Below are 22,668 nucleotides of genomic sequence, written 5' to 3' on the forward strand. Positions count from 1 at the left end.
TCTCCTGTCTTTAATAACGTTTCTAGAGTTGTTACCATGGTGATAAGGCATGTAGTATTCAGGCAACATTCTACCTCAGGCAAACCTAAAGTTACCTCTTCTGTCTTTAAGTTAACTCTCCAATCCTTAAAATAACTCCAGAGTTAAAGACAGGCTGTTAATTAACTGCGTGTGAAAATAACTACAGAGGAGGTAAATTAACTACAGAGGAGGTAAATTAACTACAGAGGAGGTAACGTAAGGAATGAAGAGATAAGATAACTCTCTCACTGTGTGAGGTAAGTTTTCTCTTGCCTTATTATCTCCAGCATGATCTTAGTGAATTGAGGCCATTCTGTTGTTTTTCCACATTAGGTGGTGATCTATAAATGTATGGGTGCCTTTAGCTGCATATACAAAGGGGGAGGGGGTGTTAGTGGTAGGAGTAGGTAGATGGTAGGTTAGTGTTACGAGTGGGTAAGGGATGTTAGTGCTAGGTCTACATAATCAGGGGCGGTTGGCCCATTATGCTAAGTGACGCAATTGTGTCAGGCACCATGGGGCCCTGGAGCGGCATTTACTCTCGCGCCCCCCCAACTCCCCCTGTAGCTGCCCTTTCCTGTTACCATATGAGCTGGCGGCTGCTTCCTTCATTAGTCCCCGCCGGCCCCCTGTCCTCCAGGCATGTGATATCATAATATCATACAAGTCTTTACAGCAGTACGTCTCATGGCTGCCTTGTAGAGTCAGGAAGCAGGGCAGCAGTTCCCATGGTAACGGTAGTATATATATCGCCACTACAGGAAGCTGCTCTCTTGCGCAAGATGCGCTGCTGTGAAAAACTTGTATGACATCACATGCACGGAGGAGAGGGGGCCGTCGGGGACTAATGAAGGAAGCATCCGCCAGCTCATAAGGTAACAGGAGTGGGCAGCCTTGTGGGATGGGGGGCAGGCACTAGGGGCAACTATACTATCTATACTGCGGGGGGGCATCCTTACAAGTTTGACTCAGGCGGCAAAAAGTCTAGAACCGGCCTTGTACATACCTCCCAACTTTTTGAGATAAAAAAGAGAGACACTTAAACCACACCCCTACCACACCCCTAATACCACCCCTGGCACAAATGTTGTTTTATAATTCAAACCACACTGATCCTTCCTCTCCTGTTTAGTTCCTTAACATTAACATATTGAAAATGAGCGGCTCCCTGCTACTGTGCAGTAAGCTGCAGTCATCCTTCCATGAGCAGCTCCGTGCTACTGTGCAGTAAGCCGCAGATGTCCTTCCATGAGCAGCTCCATGCTACTGTGCAGTAAGCCACAGCCGTCCTTCCACGAGCAGCTCCATGCTACTGTACAGTAAGCTGCAGCGGTCCTTCCACGAGCAGCTCCATGCAACTGTGCAGTAAGCTGCAGCGGTCCTTCCACGAGCGGTTCCATGCTACTGTGCAGTAAGCCGCAGCTGTCCTTCCATGAGCAGCTTCATGCTACTGTGCAGTAAGCCGCAGATGTCCTTCCATGAGCAGCTCCATGCTACTGTGAAGTTAGCCGCAGCTGTCCTTCCACGAGCGGTTCCATGCTACTGTGCAGTAAGCTGCAGCCATCCTTCCACGAGCAGTCCCATGCTACTGTGCAGTAAGCTACAGCCATCTTTCTACGAGCAGCTAAATGCTACTTTGCAGTTAGCCGCAGCTGTCCTTCCATGAACTGCTCCATGCTACTGTGCAGTAAGCCGCAGCCATCTTTCCATGAGCAGCTCCATGTTACTGTGCAGTAAGCCGCAGTTGTCCTTCCACGAGTGGCTCCATGCTACTTTGCAGTAAGCCGCAGCCATCCTTCCATGAGCAGCTCCTTGCTACTGTGCAGTAAGCCACAGCTGTCCTTCCACGAGCGGCTCCATGCTACTGTGCAGTAAGCCGCAGCCGTCCTTCCATGAGCAACTCCATTCTACTGTGCAGTAAGCCGCAGCCGTCCTTCCATGAGCAACTCCATGCTACTGTGAAGGAAGCTGCAGCCACCCTTCCATGAGTGGCTCTGCAGGTGCGGTTATACTCATGTGGGTGCAGCATGGACGTGCTTATGCATGAAGAGGAACATGATCACAAACTTGCAGAGGGTCCCGGGCGGGCAGCAGCAGTGTTCTTGAGGAGGACATGGGAAGCGCTTGGAAGATCTAGAGGGTTCCTTCTTTGTAGGTAAATATATATTTGTGAGCATCCACCTTGGGTTCTCTAAAGATGATGTAATTATTATGGAAACATTTGCGTATTACTGATGTATACAGTAAATCATATGATTATTTATGCTAACTATGCAGTAACATGACAAATTAAAAGACCTTAGATGTATAAGAAACAGCTTCATCTCTAAAAACTGACCTTAGGAAATACAGTGGGTCTTGTTCTCTTTTTGCACATACAGCTGTTATTGTACATAGATTATGATGATGATGTTTTGTTATTCTTTTACCCAGAATAGAAATGTGTATGCTTTCCAAAGTCATGGTAATTTGTAGCATTTCATTAAAAAATTAGCAGCATTTTCTTTAATTATGTTGTTCAGTGTTTTTTCTTTATTAAAAATGAATGGTTTGCATAAAATATTTTTGCTGAAGTCCCAACTCCCAGCATTCTCAAGCAAGTGGTGCATGCTTAATAAGACGTAGATAGCTTTTTAAGACTTGTAAACATGAAATATTTAATTTAACTCTGACTAACTTACTTATCTGAAATAAATGAAGACAGAAAATATAAGAAACTGAACTAGTTGAAGGTAATAATTTAAAAGGTTAATAGAGAGAAAGAGATGCTGGCACAGCAAGCCGTCTACCATCCAGGAAAAGAGGAGGGGGAGGGCAGCTTCATCCAATGTTAGGGTGCATGTGTCATCCGCTGTGCGTTCTCAGCGTGCTCAGGCCTAAGCAGTCTGCAAACATGGAAGAGAGAGGGAAAAGAGCGCCGGCACTGCTGTCATACACGTTTATTCCATATTCATTGGAAGGTAAAAACACATTTGTCCATACAACAATTGATTGAGACACATACCGTTGATAACAGATGGATGGTGCGCAACTGCCATGCGGGTACGTCTTTACATGCATTGAATGATGGTCATATTCCATCTTTGGGTTAGGTATATGGGTATATTCCATCTTTACATGCACCATGACTTATGTATGCTTGCATAAGACTTTCTTCCTCTGCGCACAAACGCTTAATTCTACTGGGCATGTACAGACTTTTCTCACACATGCCCAGTAAGGATGTGCTCGGTCACAGCTTTAAACATGGCTAGAAGAAGACAATTGTGTGGAGGAATAGTGAGCTTGAAGAGTATATGGAAACTGAGATAAGTATCCAAATTTTCACTTTCAGATGTGGTCCCGTGTGTTGCCCCTAAAAAAATCATACATGGTCAATTGATTTTTTTTTTTCGGGGGGGGGGGGGGGGGGGTTGAGACAGGAGGAATGGAGAATATTTCAGAGTTATTAACCACTTGCCGACTGCCCACAGCGGTGGGCGTGGTTATGCGGCGATCGCGTCATTCGTGACGCAATCAGCCGCCGGCGACAGGCTCCGCCCCCCCATGCTGTAATCCGCCGGCCGTTCAGAAGCGCTGGTGGGTTACTAGCTGACAGATCGCTGCTACAAAGTGTATTGTATACAAAGCGTATTATACAGGCTGCCTCCTGCCCTGGTGGTCCCAGTGATCGAGGGACCACCAGGGCAGGCTGCAGCAACGCAGGTGAGCACCCAAGCACACTGATCCCCCCCCTTCCCTCTGATCGCCCACAGCACCCGTCAGACCCCCCCCCCCCCCCCCCGTCCACCCCTAAGACCCCTGTTTGCACCCAATCACCCCCCTAATCACCCATCAATCACTCCCTGTCACTATCTGTCAGCGTTGTTTTTTTTGTTAGTCCCTAAACTTCCCCCTGGGTGCTCCTGATCACCCTCCCCACACTCTCAGATCCTCCCCAGACCCCCCCCCCTTGTGTACTGTATACATCTATCCTCGTCAATCACCCGTCAATCACCACCTGTCACTGCCACCTATCAGATCAGACCCTAACCTGCCTCTTAAGGGCATCTGATCACCCTCCCACACCATCAGATCGCCCACAGACCTACCCTCAGATCACCTCCAAGGTGCATTGTTTACATCTGTTCTGCCATCTAATCACCCACTGATCACCCATCAATCACCCCCTGTCACCACCTGTCACTGCTACCAATCAGATGAGACCTCTATCTGCCCCTAGGGCACCCAATCACCCGCCCACACCCTCAGAGCGACCTCAGACCGCCCCCAACCCCCCCCCCCCCCGCTGTGTAATGTATACATCTATTCTCCCCTGTAATCACCTGTCAATCACCTGTCAATCACCCATCAATCACCCATCAATCACCCTGTCACCACCTGTCACTGCCTCCAATCAGATAAGACCCTAACCTGCCTCTTACGGGCATCTGATCACCCTCCCACACCATCAGATCGCCCGCAGACCTACCCTCAGATCACCTCCAAAGTGCATTGTTTACATCTGTTCTGCCATCTAATCACCCGCTGATCACCCATCAATCACCCCCTGTCACCACCTGTCACTGCTACCCATCAGATTAGACCCCTATCTGCCCCTAGGGCACCCAATCACCCACCCACACCCTCAGAATGCCCTCAGACCCCAGCCCTGATCACCTCGCCAGTGCATTGCTTGCATCTATTCCCCCCTCTAATCACACCTTGAGGCACCCATCAATCACCTCCTGTCACCACCTGTCACCCCCTAGCACACCTAACCATCAGATCAGGCCCTAATTTGGCCCGTGTGGGATCCTGATCACTCGGCCAAACCCTCAGATCCCCCTCAGACCCCCTTCCGATCACCTCCCCAGTGCATCTATTTTCCCCTCTAACCACCCCCCGAGACACCCATCAATCACCTCCTGTCACCCTCTTAGCACTCCTATCCATCAGATCAGGCCCAATACAACCTGTCATCTAAGAGGCCACCCTGCTTATGACCGGTTCCACAAAATTTGCTCCCTCATAGACCACCTGTCATCAAAATTTGCAGATGCTTATACCCCTGAACAGTCATTTTGAGACATTTGGTTTCCAGACTACTCACGGTTTTGGGCCCCTAAAATGCCAGGGCAATATAGGAACCCCACAAGTGAACCCATTTTAGAAAAAAGACACCCCAAGGTATTCCGTTAGGTGTATGATGAGTTCATAGAAGATTTTATTTTTTGTCAAAAGTTAGCGGAAATTGATTTTTATTGTTTTTTTCACAAAGTGTCATTTTCCACTAACTTGTGACAAAAAAATTAAATCTTCTATGAACTCACCATACTCCTAACAGAATACCTTGGGGTGTCTTCTTTATAAAATGGGGTCATTTGTGGGGTTCCTATACTGCCCTGGCATTTTAGGGGCCCTAAATAGTGAAGAGTAGTCTAGAAAATAAATGCCTCAAAATGACCTGTGAATAGGACGTTGGGCCCCTTAGAACACCTAGGCTGCAAAAAAGTGTCACACATGTTGTATTGCCATACTCAGGAAAAGTAGTAGAATGTGTTTTGGGGTGCATTTTTACACATACCCATGCTGGGTGGGAGAAATCTCTCTGTAAATGGACAATTGTGTGTAAAAAAAATAAAAAATGTGTCATTTACAGAGATATTTCTCCCACCCAGCATGGGTATATGTAAAAATACACCACAAAACACATTATACTACTTCTTCTGAGAACGGCAGTACCACATGTGTGGCACTTTTTTGCAGCCTAACTGCGCTAAGGGGCCCAAAGTCCAATGAGTACCCTTAGGATTTCACAGGTCATTTTGAGACATTTGGGTTCAAGACTATTCCTCACGATTTAGGGCCCCTAAAATGCCAGGGCAGTATAGGAATCCCACAAGTGACCTCATTTTAGAAAGAAGACACCTCAAGGTATTCTGTTAGGAGTATGGTGAGTTCATAGAAGATTTTATTTTTGTCACAAGTTAGCGGAAAATGACACTTTGTGAAAAAAAAACAATAAAATTCAATTTCCGCTAACTTGTGACAAAAAATAAAATCTTCTATGAACTCACCATACTCCTAACAGAATACCTTGGGGTTTCTTCTGTCTAAAATGGGATCATTTGTGGGGTTCCTATACTGCCCTGGTATTTTAGGGGCCCTAAACCGTGAGGAGTAGTCTTGAAACCTAATGTCTCAAAATTACCTGTGAAATCCTAAAGGTACTCATTGAACTTTGGGCCCCTTAGCGCAGTTAGGCTGCACATACCCATGCTGAGTGGGAGAAATATCTCTGTAAATGGACAATTGTGTGTAAAAAAAAATTGTCATTTACAGAGATATTTCTCCCATCCAGCACTGGTATGTGTAAAAATACACCCCAAAACACATTATACTACTTCTCCTGAGTACGACAATACCACATGTGTGGCACTTTTTTGCAGCCTAACTGCGCTAAGGGGGATCAAAGTCCAATGAGCACCTTTAGGCTTTACAGGGGTGCTTACAATTAGACACCCCTTCAAAATGCCAGGACAGTAAATACACCCCACAAATGACCCCATTTTGGAAAGTAGACAATTCAAGGTATTTAGAGAGGAGCATAGTGTGGGAGATTTCATTTTTTTTTTTGTCGCAAGTTAGCAGAAATGGAAACTTTATTTTTTTTTTGTCACAAAGTGTCATTTTTTCGCTAACTTGTGATGAAAAATAAAATCTTCTATGAACTCACCATGCCTCTCAGTGAATACTTTGGGATGTCTTCTTTCCAAAATGGGGTTATTTGGGGGGTATTTATACTATTCTGTAATTTTAGCACCTCATTAAACATGACAGGTGGTCAGAAAAATCAGAGATGCTTCAAAATGGGAAAATTCACGTTTGGCACCATAGTTTGTAAACGCTATAACTTTTACCCAAACCAATAAATATACACTGAATGTTTTTTTTTAATCAAAGACATGTAGTACAATACATTTGGACAAAAATGTATACAGAAATTTTACTTTACTTGAAAAATGTCAGCACAGAAAGTAAAAAAAAAAATCATTTTTTGACAAATATATATAAAAAGAGAGAACCAAGAGCCAAATATAGGGTAGTAGGTACTAATAAATGGGTAAAATACTGTAGAAAAGAGTACAAAGTTATACTCACAAATCAGGGTTACCTCCAGGCAACCACTGTAATAGGCAGGTGAGGAGATTGTCCTGTCCTCACTCAGGGTTAAGAAATCGCTCTCTGTAGATAGGAAGAACAAGGGGTATCCCCCTCCACCAGGGGTGGATATTATGTCTAGTGTAACAGAGGCGCCAAAAGGATAAAATCAATTGTTAAAAAGTTTAAAAATGCTTTGGAGGCAGTTGGTGGACTTACCTCCTGTAAGCAGACACAACAAACTGTGTATTCAAAAAACAAAGTAGATTTATTGGTACACTCCGGGGTATATTCGCAACGCGTTTCATGGGTATATTCCCGCTTCCTCAGGCAATAATTAACAGGAGTACACACAGTGCAGTCTTAAGGTCATGATACACGCCTCCGTCATTCCTGTTGCTGTCTTTCACATGAAAAAATAAATCTTAACACTACCCTAGTTCCTATTGACACCTAAACTAACCTCTCTCCTTTTCAAATTTGACATAACGAATTCGGAACAAATGAAGATTGCCGCCCACCTCAATTCAGTATCATTTCATTACCGAGCAAGGGGACAGGGTCGGAGGAGTTCAGTACTTGCACTTCACATTTCATGTTATTCCGATACTTTGTCCTTCTGGCTTTGGAAGGAGGAAGCATCAGAGTCATGTGAAAAAAGTTATTAAACTAACTTCAGCTCTAGGGCCTCCCCCCACATCCACGCTACTGTGCGTGGATGGGGGGGGGGGGCCTAGAGCTGCGCAGCCGCACTCACGTGTATGCAGACTGTGCAGCCAGCTCCGGCGGCCATATTAGGAGAGGAAGGAGAGCCCGGCACGGGGGGGCTTTTATACTGCGGGGACCCGGCGAACTGCACGGAGGGCGCAGATGGCGTCCTCCGTGCATTTAAACGTGATTAAGGTACTTTACTTTCTTAAAGTTTTTGGGCTCGTAAGTCCTTTAAGCGCACGTTAAAGCATGAACAAGAGCCCCCGTCACTGTCTTTCCTGTTGTGTGCTGTAGCCCGCCTGTATTTATGTATTATAAAACACACTAGCAAACTTAGGCCCATTTAAAAACGGACTCTAAGGCTGTGTTTCTCGGCGTGCATGGCCACCACCCACCGCCGCGCAACCGCCGCCCGCTCACCCGCCACACACCCGGCCGCCCACCCGCTTACACGCCGCCCACTTGTCTCTCTGGCCCCGTCCTCCTGTCTCTGTAAGGCTGGGTCCGTGCTGCGCACATGCGCAGTAGCAAAAAGCACGGACCCAGCTACACAGAGACAGCACACGCAGGGACACAGGGGTTTTATTATAGAGGATAGTCATTTATAAAATATTACAATAATGTCACAAAAATTTGATAACAGTAACTATTTTGTTAACATTCATTAGTGATGTAACTGGGCAGCATTCTTCACAAAATGGTCTTCAACCTTGAAAGAATAATGTGGTTGCCTTGCAAAGAATTGTAATATGCTCACTACAACAACATCTCCATCATGATCAAAACAAGGACTCTGAGATCTTGAAATACACAAATACAAGAATATATAATGCTTCGAGCAATTTTGTTCTTGCTTTGTTTTTCTTTTTATTTCATCAGAATATATAACAGCAGCATTTCCTTTTGTTAGCAAGCTATAGCAAGATGCCTAACATTTTCCCTGACCTGAGGTTACAAGAACAGCATAATCGTGGCTGTAGAATCGCTGCACTGGGTGAGGTGATTTGCCTTATGGTCATATTGCTATGACACATCCTGCTTGTTAATGCAGTATGTCTGTGATCTATTAGTTAACTGAAGCTTGATTTTGTATTATTTATGGGAATATCAAATAGGGAATGACAATGCCTTGAGATCTTATTCAGATCTTCTTTTAGTAGTTACATAATTTAGAGCAGATGTAGCAGACTTTTTAGATGCTGAAGCAAAACTATGTTTTTAAAGTGTATGATACAATGACACAATTTGAAAAATACGGATTCATGAATTAGAAACTTTTTTGTAGTTCAGCATTTACACTCGTCTACATTTAACGTGAAAATATATATATTTTTTTATTCACAGTATAACATCTTTCTGCAGTGCAATAATAGTGATTTAAAGAGACACTGAAGCGAAAAAAAAATTATGATATAATGAATTGGTTGTGTAGTAAGGGTAATTACTAGACGATTAGTAGCAAAATAAATATTCTCATATTTTTATTTTCAGTTATATAGTGTTTTTTATAACATTGCATCATTCTCTAATATTTGCAGTATACACACTACTCAACATTCTAAATGTTTTTACAGAGCAGTCTTGTGAACTCTTGACCTGTCCTCTGGAGAGAAAAATAAAATACAGTGACTGACAGTTGAAATAACAAGCTTCAAAATACAGAGCTCTCTGCGACTTTCAAAGTTGTGGAGCTCAATGGCTTTTTTGCATAGATAACTGGAGTTTCTTAACTCTTCCTGTACTGGAAATAATATTAGACTTATGTCTCTGCTCCTAATGTTTTATTTCTTAGCTGTACTACACATACAAATCATTATAGAATAATTTTTTTCTGCTTCAGTGTCTCTTTAAATAGTACCTATTGGGGCTGGTCAATGGCATACAAGAACAAAAAGGCGTTCAGAAACAGGGTGCTGAGTTTGTCGGTAGTAGAATCTTGCTTATTGGATTTAAAGGAAATACTATTTGAAATTAAAAAAAAAATAAGTAGACCTAAACTTAGAACTTCCTCTCTACTCTAAAAGATAAGCATCAGCATAATAACCTTTAAAGAAAAACATTTCTTTGTTACAGCCGATAGATATTCTGCAATAAATCTGTAATGTGTCTACTTCCTGCTTTCATGGAAGCAGACATTGGATTAACATCCTGTGTTTACAAATTAACTGCTCTGCCAAGGTAGCTAGCTGACATCGCTGAGAGATCAAACTACAACTTGTGATTAGTCACAGATGAGGGGGAATTAGACAGGCAAAACTCTCTAAACACATACAGAATGCATTTCTCTAGGTTTTCCTTCTGTCCTGTGTGAGAGTTCAGGTCCACTTTAACTTACATGGGAACTCTTGCAGCCCCCTGCAATCATCCTGTGCTTGCGCCGTCCTTCCGCGACCCTTCAGTGAGCAGCAGCTACCCCCTAATGGCTGGCTGGCCACACGCATTCTCATCGCCCTCTTGTGCACGCCAGTATGAAAAAATTGGTACTGTGCATGCGCAGAACACTCCTGGCCATGGGAGCATGATCAGGATGTGCACAGCTCAGAGTTGCGCATATGTGAAGAAGCCCCATGTAAGTTAAACTGCTGTTTTTTTTCTACACCTTTCCCTTTAAGCTTATGTATTCTTTACCTTTTTTAACTGTAAGGATTGCTAAGGCATTGGATGAACAAATAGGGAAAGAGAAAATTTATGAGATAAAGAGATAAGGAGAGACAAATCATGAGTTAAGTAATTTAAAGGGAACCTAAACTGAGAGGGATATGGATGTTTCCTATTAACTACATAACGACCGCGTCACGCCCATGGGCGTGACCGCTGCGGCAGCCCCAGGACCCCCTAACGCCAATTGGTGTCAAGTCCTGGAGCTGCAGTTTCCCAGGGAACGGCCATGCGCATGCACGTTCGTTCCCTGCCAGTTCATGGAGCGGAGCTCCGTGATTAGCCTGCTAACCGCCGATTGCAGCTAGCAGGCTGTTTGTAAATCAAACGGGAAAGAAATCCCCTTTGTTTACATCCATACAGCGCTGTGGTCTCTGGCAGCACTGTACGAGATCGGCGATCCCCGGCCTCTGATTGGCCGGTGATCGCCGCGCTCTCATAGGCTGATGCCTATGAGAGGCGGAACAGAACAGATCGCCGACCTGTTCCATACATAACACGGAGGTGAGGAGGGAAGAGGAGGGAGGGAGGGAGAAACAGCCTCATACAGGCTGAGGAAAAAAAAAAAAAAAAAAAAACAACTGCCAAAGCGATCGGACACCTCAGACAGCATGCCCACTTAGGGACAAAAAAGGAGGTCAGTCCGATCGCTGGGCTCCATAGCTGGGCTGTGCAGGAGGCTGAAAAAACTTCACAGCCCAGCTCAGCAATAAAGAGCCTGGTCGTTAGGGGGGTTAGCACTGTGATCTTCAAGTGGTTAAACAATACCAGTTCCCTGGCAGTCCTGCCGATCTGTTTGGCTGCAGTAGTGGCTGAATCACAAACCTGAAACAAGCACGCAGCTAATCCAGTCTGACTTCAGTCAGAGCACCTGATCTGCATGCTTGTTCAGGGGCTGTGGCTAAAAGTATTAGAGACACAGGATCAGCAGGAGAGTCGGGCAAAGGGCAACTGGTATTATTTCTAAAAGAAAAATCCATATCCTTCTCAGTTTACGTTCCCTTTAAGGAGAGATACATTGTGAGTTAATAAGTAAGGTGAGATAATTCAACAGAAAAGCTTTGTGAATCAGCCCCATTGGTTTTTATTAACTAATTTACTTAAAGCGGATCCAAGATGAAAAAACAACTATAACAAGTAACTCGTCTATATATCTTATGTACAGTTTAGATGGTTTAAACAGAAAATCTGTCTGCATACAGCTTTAATAGAAAATTATTATTTCTTCCTGTGATACAATGACAGCAGCCATGTTGTTTGTAAACATTAGACACAGCCAAGCCTATCTGCACCACCAGCACTCAGACTGTGAGAAAAACCTAATCCCCCCTCCTCCCTCCTCCCCTCTGCCTCTGAAATCAATGGCTAGTAACACCTCACCCTCCTCCTGCCCAGACTGAGCTCCCATGAGCCCTTGCTACTGCCAAGGCTCTCTGAAAACTGTGGGCAGGGCTTCTTCAGTTTATAGGGAATTACAGTATTAAAACAAAAACAAAAAAGTATTTGGCTTGAGGAATGCCCTTTAAACAATAGGAAAGGAACACAATTATGCAATGAGTAAAAGTTCATTTTGGATCCACTTTAATGTCAGTAAAATTGTCATGCACAGATAGCACATGACATTTTTGCCCTGCGTTTAGGGCTCCAATGTAATGTGTATTGCTCACATAGCCCAACTCGCGTCATGTATACAACGCACGTGTTGTCTCTAAAATGCATATTGCTCTATTAGCAATTTAACAGACATGCATTCAACTCCATTATATCTCTACATGCAATTAATTTATTCAGAACATTGTTGGTTCGCGTTTGCTTTACAGGAAATTGCTTTATATAGTACACAGGAAGAAGGGGAACAGCAGACCTAACAATTCTCAAAAAAAAATAGAAGAAAGACACGATAACAAAATTAAAGTTTCCCAAAGCACACTGAGCTAGCAAATAGTGTATTTTGATATTTGGCAGAACTGAAATGTTCAGTCTCAGTTGGAAGTAAGAGGTAGTCTCTGTGCCACTGTTCTTCAAAGGACCTCTGACACACTTCAAGGATTGTTAACATGCAGGAAAAAGAAACATGATAGCTTATGTAATAGCAATAGCTGTTTGTTGAATGTAGCCAGTGGTGCGATAAACAACTATCCAGTTGAGAGAATAATATCTAGGCTTTTTTACACTTGTTAACAGTATGGGTGTTACTGCATCAAAATCCATTTTAAAGAGGAACTGTAAAGAAAATAACATAATGAATACAATTGCTTATTTTTTACAATATTCACTTTTTAAAAAATATTAAATCAGTGTTTGCCCATTGTAAAATCTTTCCTCTCCTTGATTTACATTCTAAAATGTATCAGGGCTGGAACCCACTAGAGCGATTTTATGAGCGTTTAGGGAGCGATTCAAACCGCTAGCGATTTCTCTAAACGCTCAGCTAATGTTAATGGATGGGCCAAATTCCACTGGAGCGATTGCGATTACCAAATCGCAAAATGCAGGACATGCAGCATTTTTAGCGTTTAGCGATTAGTGTTAGCGTTTTTGCAATGTAAAGTATATAAACGCTGGCATAATCGCTCATCAAAACCTACACAGAGCGATTTTGCTAGCGTTTTGAAGTTAGTGCACACTGTAAAAAAAATGTAAATTAATTGAAAAGACCTATCAAAATTAAAAACGCTAATCACTACACAACCGCTGGCAAATTGATTACACGTTTTAAAATCGCTCCCTAAAACGCTCATGAAATCGCTTACAAACCACTCATACAAAACTGTAGCGATTGCAATTAGCGATAGCGTTTTGTTGTGGGTTCCAGGCCTTACAGGCGGTGACATTAGTCCTGCCAGGTAATCTGTACGGAATGTCTGTTACTGAGAATTCTATGCACAAAGGGAGATATTGCTTGCTTGGCAGTTGGAAAAAGCTGTTATTTCCCACAATGCAAGGAGGTACATGGTCATGACATCACACTGTGGGAGGGGTTTCACCACAATATCAGCCACAAAGACCCCCCGATGATTGATATGAGAAAAGGTAAAGATTTCTTGTGGGAAAGGGGGTATCAGCTATTCATTGGAAGTTCAAACACTGGTTAATGTTCCTCTTTAAAGAGAACCCGAGGTGGGTTTGAAGAATATTATCTGCATACAGAGGCTGGATCTGCCTATACAGCCCAGCCTCTGTTGCTATCCCAAACCCCCCTAAGGTCCCCCTGCACTCTGCAATCCCTCATAAATCACAGCCACGCTGCTGACAAACAGCTTGTCAGAGCTGGCTGTGTTTATCTCTATAGTGTCAGTCTGCTGCTCTCCCCGCCTCCTGCAGAACTCCAGTCCCCGCCTGCATCCCTTCCCTCCCTGCTGATTGGAGGGAAGGGACCGGAGCTATGCAGGAGGCGGGAGAGCAGCTGAGACTGACACTACAGATGTAAACACAGCCTCACAGCATGCCTGTGATTTATGAGGGATTGCAGAGTGCAGGGGGACCTTAGTGGGGTTTGGGATAGCAACAGAGGCTGGGCTGTATAGGCAGATCCAGCCTCTGTATGCAGATAACATTCTTTAAAGGGAACCTAAACTGAGAAGGATATGGATTTTTCCTTTTAGAATAATACCAGTTGCCTGACTCTCCTGCTGATCCTGTGTATCTAATACTTTTAGCCACAGCCCCTGAACAAGCATGCAGATAAGATGCTCTGACTGAAGTCAGACTGGATTAGCTGTATGCTTGTTTCAGGTGTGTTATTCAGCCATTATTGCAGCCAAAGAGTTCAGCAGGACTACCAGGCAACTGGTATTGTTTAAAATGAAACATCCATTTCCCTCTCAGTTTAGGTTCCCTTTAAACACACCTCGGGTTCTCTTTAAGCAGAATCAGAGCACTATTAAGCTATACTACTTGCATACGGGCAACTTCTTCTGGCTTATTATTATTTATTTTTTAAGCAAAATGCAGCAACAAAAGCAACAAATAACAATTTAATTGAGGTATTACTTTATCAGTAAATTTACCGACAATGTTGAACCTAACTATAACCTAACCTCTCCCTAGTCTCACACAGATCCCTTCTTTGGTGGTGCCTAACCTTAACACCCCGATCCCCGCTATCATTAATACGATAGATTTCAGTTCAATTGCAGCAGCCCGCTAAATACCGTAACGGCTTTCCATATTATGATAACAATTGTGCCCACATATATTGCTAAATAACAATTGCACCCACACATATCTGTAAATAACAATTGCGCCCATTTTTGGCCATGACTTTTTCAACTGCTCCTGTTTTGCTTGCCCTCAGGTCCTTTCACACTGTGTCTGTTGCGTTGGATTGCAACGGACAAATATAATCTCATTCCAACATGATGCAACAATATTTTTATGTTATGTTGACATCAGGTGCGGTACATCAGGTTCCATCAGAGTAATGCACAGCAGGAATGGGGACATTTGTGCACCTGCATCACCTTGAAAAGTTTGGTGCCACATAGACCACAATAGTAATATAACACCCAGTGGATAATTTTGGCACCGGAGTAGGGGTACATTATCGGATGTCTGTAGGTATAGATTAGAGTCAGGAGTGGAGACAATTTACAATATATAGGGCGTGGCTGAGTTTAATAATCTTTTTGTGAAGGATTGCGGAATAGCCGCCGCGTGCTCTGACGGCGTGGCGGCTGTTTCCGCATCTAGTCCAGCGGTTTACACGCAGCGACATGTGTCTGATCTGGTTCAGCCTTCCTGTGCACATAGGCTGAGGAATACACGCGCGTGCGCGGAAAGGCAGAAGCTTTATGGGAAGCAGAGACGGATCAGCTGACTTCCTTGGTCAGCTGATCCGAGGGTGTATGCGGATTGGCTGGAAGGGACTGGGCGGCGCTGATCAGCGCTGCACTATATAACCACTCATCCCTCAGTCTCACGTTGTCTGCCGTTGCAAATGCTTTATGTATTAGCACACAGACCTTAGTCAGATCCTACAGTGTGTTAGAACCAGGGCGGACCTGGGAAATCACAGAGCTAGAATACTATTGCATGTTATGTTATGTTATGCTACAGACTAGTTCCAGGGTGTTGTGACTACGGACCTCACACCCAAGCCTAGGAAACTGTCTCAGTGCTATGTTATGCTATAGACTAGTTCCAGGGTGTTGTGACTACGGACCTCACACCCAAGCCTAGGAAACTGTCTCAATGCTATGTTATGCTATAGACTAGTTCCAGGGTTTGTGACTATGGACCTCCCACCCAAGCCTAGGAAACTGTGTCAATGCTATGTTATGCTATTGACTAGTTCCAGGGTGTTGTGACTACGGACCTCACACCCAAGCCTAGGAAACTGTGTCAATGCTATGTTATGTTATAGTCTAGTTCCGGGGTGTTGTGACTACGGACCTCACACCCAAGCCTAGGAAACTGTATCAATGTTATGTTATGCTAGTTCCAGGGTGCTGTAACTACAAACCTCACACCCAAGACTAGCACTGTGTATCTGTACTACTTTAGCCCGCCACTAGGGTGTAGAGAGCTAGCATCTCTCATCCAGTAGAGCAAGTTTGTTCATTTAGCAGCAGGGCATCCTGCAACCTAGCCCAGGCCCCTCTCCTAGGGAGCCTTTGGCCTATAGGGATTCACCCACAGTCTGGGGTGAATTCCCTTTATCGTCCTATCTCCAGTTCCTCTGGTGGTTCTCGCTCAAAGTGTTACTGTTATTCCATACACTCATATCTCAGGTGTCCAGAGGTTAGACATACCTGGATTATTGGTGATTCTGCAGATCATCCATAATCTGGTGTATATCTGCATTACTGGTGATTCTGCAGATTGCCAATAATCAGATTCTCTCTGCGTGTTGATACCGATCTTTACACTTTTAAGCTGCTTATTATTACCATGTTTTGTGAAAACTGTAAGTTTTATTGAACAAAAGAAAAAGCTGAAAGTACTTTAGATCACAATGAATGTAAATACACATACAAATGCTGCACCAAGGGCAAAAAAAAAAATCTGTCAGGATTTCCAATATGGCAAAAAAAGAGATTCCTCCCAATTTACTAAAGTTCATACCTCCTCCTTAAGAACACAGGGAAATATCCAAAAAAGGACCAACCCGTAATTGGGTGCTAGTTTAGTTTAGGGGACCCAATGCAAATCCCCATAGTCTAGTGCTGCTTTGTTCAAAACACAACAAATTTACGAGGGTACGATTAATAAAACCCTGCAAAAGTGAAATACCCTTGTAGCTTAGAAATCCAGCTAATTAACTCTGCATAAATTTGAAGGTAAATGTTCAACTCACTGAGTATGAGCCACTCCCTGGTACGGTGACCATCTTAGCTTCTGTGGTTTTTTTTTCGTGGGCGGGACAGATTTTGTAAGAGGGAAAATATTGTGTACTCACACTACCTAGTGGCAGTACAATTAAAACTTATTCTAACAGAACTAAGTACCAATAGAATCCTTCCTAATAAAAGCGCCTAAATCTGCGTCCATGGGCTGCATTCATGTCAGTCGTTGAGTGCGCAGATGCGGAGCCGCAGCCATTGCCAAGCGCACAGGCAGACATATGTGTGCACTAATGGACATGGGCTCTCGTGAGGGTGTTGTAGGCTCGAGTGTGCCACTGTTCAGCATCCATTATCTAATCTACTAAAATGACTGGTAAGCAATAAATTACCTGCTTTAGGCTCCCTGCACACTGCAAATTTGTTTTGCGATTCCGATTCCGTTTCCGATTTGCAATTCCGATTTTTCCTGAATACAAGCAATAGAAACACAGAGGAAAAAACGCAACATGCAGTAATGATTAAAAATCGGAATCGGATGTAAAAACCGATTAAAAATCGGAATCGGAATTGCATGCAGTGTGCAGGGAACCTCAGTGAAATCACTGTCCCCTTGCCTGCTGGCTTCACTTGCAGGGCTGTGGGCTCAGTCTTCACTTCGCTCAGACAACTTATTATTCTGACTCTATGTCCACTAGGATAGTAGAGATTGCCCACTATCACTAAGCTGGCAACCCGAGTTTCCAGCCAAAGCCCAGTGAGCGTAACAAGCAGGAGAAAGTCTTGGTGTGCGATCTCCACTATCTTGGGAAGCAGATACCAGCTAAGCAGTATTGGAATAAAACAGGCTGGACAACTGAACTGCAATGGCTGAGCAGCTTTCTCTCAGCGTGATTATGGGCCCAGAGGCTTTGGGGGCCCCTGCTCCTCCCTCTCCCCAAATGCAAGTGCAGCCAATTACCAAAAAAACCTCCATGTTCACTCACAAAAACTATGTGCAGGAGTGTGTGTCATTTTTTTCCTGCTTCCAGAAGCTGCTTCACTGCAGAACCCTCTCTGTTGCCATCCCCTGGCTCCCAGTCATGGGACCCGCATGGGGTTCTCATGCTAGCAGTTTTGCAGGGGGCCCTGTTAAGCTTAGTTACGACCCTGAGTGGAAGACTCATTCTAGGTTGTGACCCTGAAGCATAAAAAGCTAAAGAACACTTTTGGTGCAATTACTGGCTTTTACCATTCCCAGAGCAAAGCTAGTTCATTTTTAAAACTCTGCAGTATGCTAGGAAATAGGTTTCACTCCTGAATGCAAAACTTCTCATAGTGAAGGTGGCCACTAATGATCCAGTCTTTTTCATCCAATCTTACCATTTCTATGTAATATAAGGTAACTGCTTAAATTATCCATTCAATATATTTACTCAATTTACCCTTATACTACATAGATTTGGTAAAATTGGATGAAAAAGAAAAAGATTGTATCATTAGTGGCCACCTTAATACCAACCAAATTTATTAAAGCCAAAAATACAACTGCACTTACAGACTGATGTTTTTAATGAATGGCTTGAGTTGTGGCTAGCGTTAGTAGCAGCTGCTTCCTGGGCAGTCCTTTCCTACAGATAACAACATCTTTGGCCTTGTTCACATCATACGTGCTTCCGTGCGCATTTGAAAGCGTGTATGATGTGCTGAAACGCAGGCATGGCAGAAGGGCATAGACAGCCCTTCTACAATTAACATCCACTGCGCTGCAAAGCAGTACGATGCGCTATGAAGCGCTTGCATACTGGAACCTTTACTGGCTGGACAGCTTTTAATTGGAGGACAGTGAGGCATGGTGCGCAATGTGTGCAAATCCCAGTGCAAACCATACACTACAGTGGCATGGCGCATAGCCCTCTTCCCTTGCAGTGCTGGATGTCCAGGTTAAATCTGGGCCAGGACACTACTTGCATAGAGTTTGTATGCTTTTCCTGTACTTGTATAGGTTTCCTCCTTGCACTCTGTTGTTTACCATGTTACAAATAATAAGTAACACCCCCCCCTCCCCCCCAAAAAAATGGTCTTAGTCTATTATGGATATATGACTACTACCATAGGGATTAGATTTTAGATTGTGACCTCCTCTGAGGGGAGGTTGATGACAGTTTGTGACTAGCGTTGTGGAAGATGTCACTATTGGCACTATTTAATAGGCAAAAAGTAAAACAATAAAAATACAAAGTTATCTCCAAGCTTAAAGCATCCAATCAAACATGAGTATTAACTATTGCAAGGTAAGCAAGGAGATCTCTTCTATAACCACAAGTGACTACTGCCTTGTACACCAAAAGCAAACCTGGATTCCTTGTAATTACTAATTGTTAACGTCTCTGACAATCTGCAAGCTTCTGTTAGTGTCACCCACTCTGCTACGTGAGCTGAACGCTGACTTAAGATACATCTGTCCTTCACTGCAGCCTTTCAATCAACAATAGCCAAAGTAGTAGGAGGGGTACATTTCTCATGACAGAGCCTTGAACCATTCACATAGAAAGGTAAATCATCATCATCCTTCAGAGAGTCATCAAAGATGAATGGAAATGGTTTTTAAAACTGTTCTGTTAGGTGTGTGCAATCATGTTTTTTGTAGTCTTAAAAATGTGAAACAAGTAGCAGTATCGGAAGAGTGTCAGGAATCAGCACATTACAGCTCTTGAAATTAAAACTATGTGATGCTAGAAGAGCTAGCTTTTCTTTTGTTAGTCTGACAGGTGTCAAATATTTGGTTGTTTCTTGTAACAGCATTGTATGATCACTCAAAGGCCAGGATTTAAACGAAGAGCTACGGAGTCCACCTGTGAGCTGAAGGATCTGAAAGATCTTTCTTTGTCCCTAAGTTTTTGAGTTGGATTTGCTGAGGCATGCCAGTCAACTTCATAGTAATACAAAGAGAACTATCACTGCTTGCCACTAGAATCTACTTATCACTATATGACTTCCTCTGGTGTTATTTGCTTGTGATGGATATCATCTGCTTGGCATAGGCGGGTGGGCCCGCTTGGGGCCGTTTTGGGGGGCTGGAGGGGTCACAGCATGAAGGAAAAGCCATGCTGCACTTCGGCGGGGAGGGGGGACGGTCCTCCCCCGTTACCTTGGGCTCTCCCCTCTGCGCTCCCCTCCAGCGTTGAATAGTTTGTGTATGCAGGTGGCGGCAGCGGCATGTTCCAGCGTGGACGTTTCTCCCTCTAGTGTCTGACGCGACTTCCTGTATAAACAGGAAGTCGCGTCAGAGGCTAGAGAGTTACATCCACGCTGGAGCGCACGGAAGGTATGTATTTGCCGCTGCCTGCCGCCTGCATACACAAACTATTCAACGCTGGAGGGGAGCTCAGAGGGGAGAGCCCGAGGTGAGGGAGTGGGGGACTGCCCCCCCTCCCCGCCAAAGTGCAGCATGGCTTTCCCCTCATGCTGCGACCCCTCCAGCCCCCCAAAACGGCCCCAAGCAGGCCCCAAGGGGGTGCTTAGTATTTCTACAGGGGGGCCCGGTGGGACCTTGTTATGCTCCTGGCTAGGGCCTTTGATCCGGGGCACCAGCCAGGAAACTGTGGCCATGGTGCCTAGGAGCTATTGACTGGGCGGAGCGGCGAGGGGGAGTGGGCACTGGGCAGTTAAAAACTCACCTGTCTTCAGATCGCCGCAGGCACAGCTTCCCTGTGCTTCCGACTTCCTCCCCGCGGCGTCCATCATCTTGGTTACAGCGCCCCCTGTGATGACATCATCGGGGGCGCTGTTACCAATGCGAGGGATGCTGCGGGGAGAAAGTCGGAGGAAGCCTATCTAATCTACACTGGGGGAACCTACCTATCTAATCTACAGTGGGGGAACCTACTTATCTAATCTACACTGGGAAAACCTACCCATCTAACCTATACTGAGGGAACCTACCTATCTAATCTATACTGGGGGAAGCTACCTATATAACCTATACTGGAGGAACCTACCTATCTAATCTACACTGGGGGAAGCTACCTATATAGCCTATACTGTGGTAACCTACCTATCTAACCTACACTGGGGGAACCTACCTATTTAACCTACACTGACCAAAAATAGCGGTGATTAGTCAGAGAAAAGTCACTTCTCTGACTAATCACCACTATTTTTGGTCAGTTTGCAGCCATCAATTCTTTGTCTCTTTATCCTTATTCTGCGTTCACACTTCTATTTTAAAAACGTTACAATAATATTACAATACTGCCGTTTAAAAATAAATAAAAGCAGTGAAGAGCTGATTCGAACCTGCAAAACTTTTTTCCTAGTCTGTACCCTTAGCGCTGCGCTACATCAGTTGCAGGAACTTATCAGAAAAGATTAATTAAGTACGGGTGTCCGTGCTGATGAGTGTCTGTGGAACGTCTCTGCCCTCCTCCTTTGTGTTGCTTATTGGCCAGACTGGGGAAACATCTAGCAGAGGCTGCCTCTGATTCCTCTCTGTTGCCATGGATTTGGACGCTAGCATTCCCGGAAACGTGAGAATGTAGCTGTAGTGAAGCCCCTCTGCTTTGTCTAACGGCGCACCGATCCGCCCATAAATTTATCTTAAAACGCTATTTAAAGTTTTAATGTAGTAACATTAAAACGGTAAATAGCGTTTTATGATAAATTTATCGGTGGAACGGTGCGCTATTTTTTCCCCTGCGCCATTTTTTACTGCATGCCTCAAGCGGAGCACATCTGTCTATCTAAAGGGGGCACACCTCACAATCTAAATGGGGAAGGGGGGCACATCTGGCTATCTAAAGAGGTGCACATATGGCTTTCTAAAGGGGCACATCTCTCTGTCTATAGGGGGGCACACCTGGGTATCTAAAGGGGGCACATTTGGCTATTTAAAGGGTGGCTATCTGAACAGTGCAAGGGGGCACATTTGGCTATCTAAACAGCATTTGTACATTTGACTTCACCCATGATCACGTCCACATTCTGATGTGTGGCCATCAGGCGCGGAGCTAGGGGGGTCGGGGTAGGACAAGTGCCCCGGGGCGCCTGGTCCCCAAGGGCGCCCAGCTGAGCTTCGGGGTTTTTTTTTTTGTTTTTGTTTTTTTTGTTGCGGCGGGTGAGGGGAGCAGCGCAGAGAAGAGGGAGAGCTGTGCAGACGGTGGGGAAGGGGGGCCATCTCCCCCCTCCTTCCCTCACCTTAGGTGCTCTCCCTCCCTCGCTGTCCCCTCCAATGTCCGGGTGGCTGGCAGCAGCAGGCGGAACTCACCTCCGTCTCGCTCCAGCGCCGGCCGGAAGTTCGGGTGCGCAGCCGCTGCTCTGGTCTGGACCAGACCAGAGTAGTGACTGTGGCAGATCCATCCGGCGCTGCCAGCCACCCGGACATTGGAGGGGAGAGCAAGGAAGGGAGAGCAGCTCTTCTTCTTCTCTGCGCTGCTCCCCTCCTGCTGGGGAGGGGGACACCTGGCTACCTACTCTGGGCACATATACCCCTGCCTACATATATTGGGCACATATACCGCTGGCTACCTACTCTGGGAACATATACCCCTGGCTACCTATTCTGGGCACATATACCCCTGCCTACATATATTGGGCACATATACCCCTGGCTACCTACTCTGGGCACATATACCCCTGGCTACCTACTCTGGGCACATATACCCCTGCCTACATATATTGGGCACATATACCCCTGGCTACCTACTCTGGGCACATATACCCCTGGCTACCTACTCTGGGCACATATACCCCTGGCTACCTAATCTGGGCACATATACCCCTGCCTACATATATTGGGCACATATACCCCTAACTACATATACTGGGCATATACCCCTGGCTACCTACTCTGGGCACATATACCCCTGGCTAC

The sequence above is a fragment of the Hyperolius riggenbachi genome, chromosome 1 (genome assembly GCF_040937935.1).
Source record: "Hyperolius riggenbachi isolate aHypRig1 chromosome 1, aHypRig1.pri, whole genome shotgun sequence".
Lineage (NCBI taxonomy): Eukaryota > Metazoa > Chordata > Amphibia > Anura > Hyperoliidae > Hyperolius > Hyperolius riggenbachi.